Source organism: Heterocephalus glaber, unplaced genomic scaffold, assembly GCF_053883595.1.
Source record: "Heterocephalus glaber isolate CG9 unplaced genomic scaffold, H.glaber_assembly_v1.0 deba00000122, whole genome shotgun sequence".
Classification (NCBI taxonomy): Eukaryota; Metazoa; Chordata; class Mammalia; order Rodentia; family Bathyergidae; genus Heterocephalus; species Heterocephalus glaber.
The window spans coordinates 13,176,362-13,183,526 of NW_028258138.1; the positions used below are offsets into that span (position 1 = coordinate 13,176,362).

Sequence of the window (7,165 nt, forward strand, 5' to 3'; positions counted from 1 at the left end):
ACAGATATATCAAATGCAGATGATATAATATTCTTAATAGCGAGCAATTTTACATAGTGGTTGTAACATGCATATTTTGAAGAGTCAGCTATTTATCATAAAAACAAAACAATAAGTTCAAGGGCATGCTACAGAGAATACTGAGTAAGCTGAAGTAATTTTAATGAGTGCCTCTCTGTGTCAAGAGACAGCAGATAATGAGTTGTAACATTAAAGATACCTAGAGTGACACAGAAGGAGAATATGCATATGACTTATCCCATGCTCTGACAATCATATATAAGCACCTCTGTACCCACACTGACATTCGTATTCAGGATTTAGTCTTGATCAGCAAGCCAAACTCACTGCCTCTGACACCATGAGCTACTATAGCAACTATTACGGAGGTCTGGGCTATGGCTATGGAAACTTTGGTGGCCAGGGCTATGGCTTTGGAGGCTTTGGCGGCCAGGGCTTCGGCTGTGGCTGTGGCTGTGGCAGCTTCCGCAGACTGGGCTGGAGCAGAGGCTATGGGGGCTACTGATTTGGCTCTGGCCTTGGAAACTATGGATATGGCTGCTGCCCATTGTACTATGGAGGATATGGAGTCTCTAGCTTCTACTGAAATCCTGCCCTGCAAATGGATATCTGAGTCCATAAGATTACTCAACCTGACTATAATACTAAATGAATGAAACATGCTCACGCTGGACCAAGTGTAGATGAAGAACATTTAGCATCTAATCTGAGTATTTATCATCTTAAAATTGTGCATATAGTGGTATGTGGTGTCCTTGTATGTACTTTCTTAAATGTAGTATTTTTCAGTTTTCCTTGCAATAAATTATCTTAAATTCAAACAGCATACATGGCTTTCATTTTTTAAATTTCTCTTTAATATCTTAGTAAGTTTGGATTTAGCTAGAGATTAAATCATAGTAAAGTTTTTTAAAGCTTATACTAATACCATCTTGGATAGGATAAACCTTCAAAAAGTGAAATAATTTCCTAAAAATTAAAAATGCCATGAATAGTGAAATCCAGACCGGAACCGAGCTTTAATGAACACCAGGCACTCTGCTGCTTGGACTCAGGGGCCCACTCCATAAATGAGGTCCTTTGCCTGCTAACCAATGCAATATTGTGTGAGTTCTGCTCATGTGTTTCTTGGAAGAGTCAGGTTCTCTTGGCAAATGGATCCTCTCTATTCATTTTGATTTTTAAATATTCTATTATGCAATCATGAACTTACTAATTCCAAATTTAGCTGTAGCTATATAAGTATGAGTTGTGAATAATGCCAAATTTAAACTTTATTTTTAAAAAAACTGTCATAATGCATTTGGAAGCTCATTGAGCATATGAATAGCTTTGCTTAGCAGGATAGCATTACTAACTGTTTCACTCCATTAAGAGAAGTGCAGTTCTAAAAGGAATAGACCCAAGTAGGTATGTCTCGGTATCTTCCTTGAGGAACTACAATGTTTAGTTTGGCTGAGAAAACCACAATATCATATAAAAAGCTTTTCTTCCCTGAATGGTTAACAGCACCATAGTCTGAAGAAACATTTCAGATTTTTAAGTAAAATGGTCAATCTGATTATTGGAAGATGATATTAACACTCTCAGTACAGTGTAGTTTTATCATATTATTGTATTATTGATTGTTAGATTGTATTGATTAAAATACCAGCTCTGGAATACATTTCCTTCCAAGGAAAACCTGTCATTTGTCGTCAAGAGAATGTATCATAGCATATAATCAGCTCCAAAACTGGGGAAAGATCTGGCACAATACTCGCAGAGCGACATCATTAAACCTGTTTGATTGTGATTTTATAGCTCCAACTGACTTTATGAGAATTAAATATCCAAATTTAAAACCATAGTTTAATTTAGGGTACATTATAAATAAAGGCAAGTTTTCCAGAGACTAGACAAAGAAATAAAAAATAATATGTGAAGAAGTAAAAAATTTCTTCATTAGAACAAAAAAGCATTAAACATAAAATAACCATATTAATACATTGTATTTCATTATTTCAAAAAACTTCATAATAGGTATTATTTTAAAGTGAGAAAACAAATCACATACAGGGAATAAATATTTTCAAAGCAAAGATCTGAAAAAAAAATACCTTTGGGTAAAGAACTTCTACAACATAATGCTAAAATATCAAAAACTCACTTAAAATGGAGAAAATACTTGAGCAAGAATTTCTAAGGGGACAAAGTGGCCAAAAGCATATGAAATCATGCCCAATATCACTACTTATCAAGTAAATTTCAAACTAAAGCAATATTCAGACATTGTTACAGTGTTTACAGGATGGCCAAACTCAAATTGTTTTAAAAATGGCTAAAATTGTCAAGGATATGGGTCAATTAGAACTTTCTTGTTGGTAGGACTGCAAATTCAGAAATGTTTTTTGGAAAACCATTGACAAGATCTACTAAATCTGGGGTTAAAAGGTAGAAACATGTTTACCTCTAGGGAATCTGTCGACAAAAAAGGAACAATGGAAACATTTTGGGATTAGGAATGCTGAGGGTCAGTGAAATAAGCACATATATCCCCTGTCCATAGAGGATCCATTCCAGCCCTACCCCAAGTGGATGCCTAAAATCACAGATAATAATAAATTCTATATATGATGCATTTTCCTATACTTTTGTAATTATGTTGAAATTTAATATATGTTTTGGGAAAATAAGAGATTAGTATCATGATAGAAATTGTAAAACATATTGTAATAAATTTATGTAATTGTAGTCTCTCTTGCTTCAAATACTTTACTGTACTTCGCCTTCTCACAACAGTGACGAGAGATGAGATGACACTCTGCTTACATGATAAAATAAGGTGAATGGCATTGGCATCAAGCGGTTGGTAAATAAGTCACTTGAGCACAAATTCTCTGAAATTATGCCAGTTGTTTTGATACCTGAAATTGCTAAGTAACTAATGTGTGGGTTGAATATTAAGCTGGAGAAAGGGATGATTCACATCCTAGGTGGACAGGAGCTAGTTGGATTGAGATTTGATCATGTTATTTTAGAAGATACACAATTTAAAACACAATTTATTTCTGGAAATGTCTATTCAATATTATTGGACTATGGTTGTCCTCAGGTAACTCAAAGAGGGGTGAGTGAAAGTGCAGTTGAGGGAGACTATTGTATAGAAAACATCATCAAATGCTATACTCAGATTTATATTACAGCATAACTCTATAGGTGCTTTATGCTTCAAAGAAAATTAATGCAAATAAAATATAATAAAACAAGGATTATTTGTTCCCCTAAGGTAAGATGCTACTTGAATTCATTTCTCTTTAAAAATCCTTATAATTCAGGTGCATTCAGTAAATTGTCTCAAACTTGTGAGAGACATGATGCTTACCTTTAAATTCCTTAGAATTCATTCATCCATTCAACACTTGTTCATGGTTTTCTTACTGCACTGTAGTCATGGGAGAAAGAAACAAAACCAGCTGTGAAATTGCACAACTTCAAAATTGCTTATAAGACTAGAAAAACTGACTGTATTTTTTTATTATTCTGATTTGATATTGATGTTTGAACAGTATTACACTATCTTGTTATGCCAAAATGATTTATTTTCCAATTTTGTAAAATAAAAAAGATACTAATGATTATGATGATCAATGTTCCAAAACAATAGAAAATTATTACCATATTTTACTCTTTTTCCCACAAAGCTCTCTACCAGAATACACAACAGGTGAGTTATGCCTCCATATTTTCAAATGTTTTCTTCCCTTTGAAAAGGGACAACACCATGAATGTAAGATGGCTTTGAATGTACATGATAAATTGAAGAGTCATGAATATAATCAAGTTCTTTCATTTAATCACAAGTGAAGCTTAGCAATCCAAAGCAAGGTAAAAGTAAAAAGTACTTAATTTCAAAATAATAGTCAACTGTGTTGTGCACTATGCTTATGAAGAATTCTGTTTAGAAGTACCATGTTCAGATTTTATAGACACAGAAATTTCTTCTTATAAAACTGTTGCAAAGTATTTTAGGGACACCATGGCAAAAAAAAAAAAAAAAAAAAGTAAGCTCAAACACTACAATGAGTGAGAGGGTTTCTCCCTTAGTCAAGATTGTGTCAAGTAAGTGTTACATGTAGAATGACACTTAAATTAGGTAGCAAATGTTTGATTTCATGATGTATCTGTACATAGTGTGCCGGAGCAGATCTTGGCATTCACCCTCAGCATCTTGCCTTGAACAGCAAACTCACTCAACTCCTGACAGCATGAGACACGATGGAAGCTACTATGGAGGCTTGGCCTATGGCTATGCAGGGTTTGGTGGGCAGGGCTGGGCTATGCCTGTCAATGTGGTGGCTTCCACAGACTGGGCTTTGGCTCTGGCCATGGATCTGTCTATCAAGGCTATGGATATGGCTGCTGCTGTCCATTATGCTCTGGGGACAGAGATTCTCTGGATTCTACTGAATTGCTGTCCCAAAGCCAGCATCTGAAATCATAAAGAAATTTTCCAATGCTAACTTCATTTATTGGACAATCAAGATGACAGTTTTTCAATTTATATTCATATCTCTTTCACAATTCTGGTATCTTCTAAATTGCTTCTAATTGATTGGATTATATGTTAAATAAAACTTTCCTATTTTAAAGCAAAATATGGTTTTTATTTTGTTTGTGAAACTTAAGTGGTAGTGATGGGTAGATTCTCTCCCATTGTTAATAAGGGAAGCTATCACCTTGGGTGAAAAATCTATTTTATTTTCATATGCAAATATACATGCAAGTACATAGTAGCTTTGAAGATTAAGATTAAAAAGTATCATAATAATTGATAATTTGATACCTTTCTATTTCTTGTTTTCTTAGATATAGTTAGATTTAGTTTAACAACAAAATGCTATTGTCAACTAAACATTCATGTATATTTATATATCAGGTATGTGTTTTATGTAGCCCAGTTCACATTTCTCAATTCAATCCAAAAGCATAATGAAACTTTCATAAAATAATTTTTTTAATTTTAAGAGCTAGGAAATGTAACAAATCAGACCACATCAACAGGCAGATTATGAAATAAACCACATTTCCATATTTGTGTTTGTGTAATCTCATCCTATTATACTCTTGTATATATAATTTCGCTTGACATTTTTATTATGCAGTTGGTCTACAAATTATAAAAGTATTTAGTTAAATTATTTTTCTTATGAGGTTAACTCATAACATGTATAGTTAGCTACCTCATTTTCTTACTTAATCTACCTGGCAGGATATGATGTTCCATTTTATCATCATCATCATCATCATCATCATCATTATATTGATGACTTTTCAATCTAATAAAGAAAATAAACACAAATCTCTATTGTTAACTAATTTATTTTTTACCTTAGGCTGATGACATACATCATAAAATCCAAAAAGCTTTCCCACACAGCTTAATTTTAGTTAAACCACTCCCCTAAGGAAAATAGGAAAGATGGGGCATTTTATAGATATAATAAGAAAGAAAAGACAAAACCAAATACCAACATTCTTCCTAAAAGCAAATGCTATTGTCAAGTAATGGTATAAATTTAAGATTTTGTCTCTAAATTGATCAAAATAGTTAATATGTTTGATTCAGGCACACCATAGCACCCAAAAGCTGTTGAAACAGAGCAGACATTAAATGGCAGCATGCAGTTCACCTGACCATGTAGGTTAAACAAAGAAAGAACCAGAAAGAACTCAGAAAATTATATGAGCTTCAATGACAGATTCAGGTCAAGGACCAGGGTCAAGGTCTACTGAATCCAAGCGCCACCATGCAGCTTCCTTCTTGTCTCTTCTCCCTCCATGCCACCAAGTAGAGCCTCTTGAAGATGTCTGCTCTATTTCATTCATATTAATAGATCCAAAGTCAAGAGACATGCTCTATGGGGCCAAAATTAAAACCATTGTCAATATTGTTAGATTGAGAAACATTGTGCATAATCCTCCTAGTGAAATATTTTATCATTTCATTATGTTCTATTTTAAATTTAATGAATCTTATCTTAGTGAAGGAAAAACATTTTGAATTTATAGAAAGTGTTCTTAGCCTCCAAATAAAAGGTGACTTTTGGCCAATGAAGACTATATTTTTATCATCTCCCATATCCTAACACAGGGTCTCAGATCACAAAAACTCATTGTCTTGGAAACATCTGCAAAGAACAGAATGACAAACAATTATTCAACTCTTTGAGTCCACCCAATTAAGAGAAATAAAGTTAAAAGAAATACACATCTCTCACTTCCCAAAAGCAAAGGATAATATCATCATTATATTTTTTTCAGTCTGGAAAAAACTTTAAAAAATATTTGGAAGTTTTGATGCATATATTTTATAACACTTTCACAATTTGTTCCTAATCAGGTATATTATATATGTGTTCATATGTCTATCAAAGTGAGAACTATTTTGTGGCATATATATGACTCTTTCCTCTTTGGAAAATACAAAATAAATCCAGGTATATTTTATGGCTGTTTTATTTTTAATTTGTAAAATTTATTTCAAATGTACACAGCTACATGCATCAGAAACAATGATATAAATTAGCCCTTAGTGATTTTCACACAGTCTAGCAGATCTACCAAAATCATTCATGAGATTCTCAAACTTGCTAGATATATGTTCTGTTGCTTGGTTCCAAAAGGACTCATTCAAAACCAAAAAAAAAAAAAAAAGAATATTCCCAACAGTTTTCTTTTTCAGCAGAAAAAGAAAATATGGAATAAAGTTTTGATAAAACAAAAAAAAAAGGAGGTTAACTGCCAAGACAATATTGAGTTAAATATCCTTTAAAAACCTGTAGAGCATTTGGGGTCAGTATTCTACTTTAGAGACATCGTGCATGTGCCAGGCAGAATTCATTTCTTTCATTGATCCAATGAAAGTATTTTCCTCCCTTTGGAAGAATAATAAACAAACAGTTGAGAAAACATATTATGAAGAATATTATTTGAGTAACTAAAAAAAGCAACAAAAATACAACCACAAAAATATCCTCAGGTACATGTTTAAAGTCATGTAAAATATACTGCTTAATGACCAAAGCCAAATATATGATCATATTACCCTGAGACTTCAACTTTGGTTTGATTTCTTATCTTTGGAAAATGAACTGAAGAAATC

The 7,165-nt window shown here is 32.9% G+C and overlaps 1 pseudogene; it reads left to right on the forward strand.

Moving 5' to 3' along the window:
• The first annotated feature begins 324 nt into the window (after positions 1-324).
• On the forward strand, positions 325-869 carry LOC147830349 (keratin-associated protein 19-5-like; annotated as a pseudogene).
• The last annotated feature ends 6,296 nt before the right edge of the window (positions 870-7,165 follow it).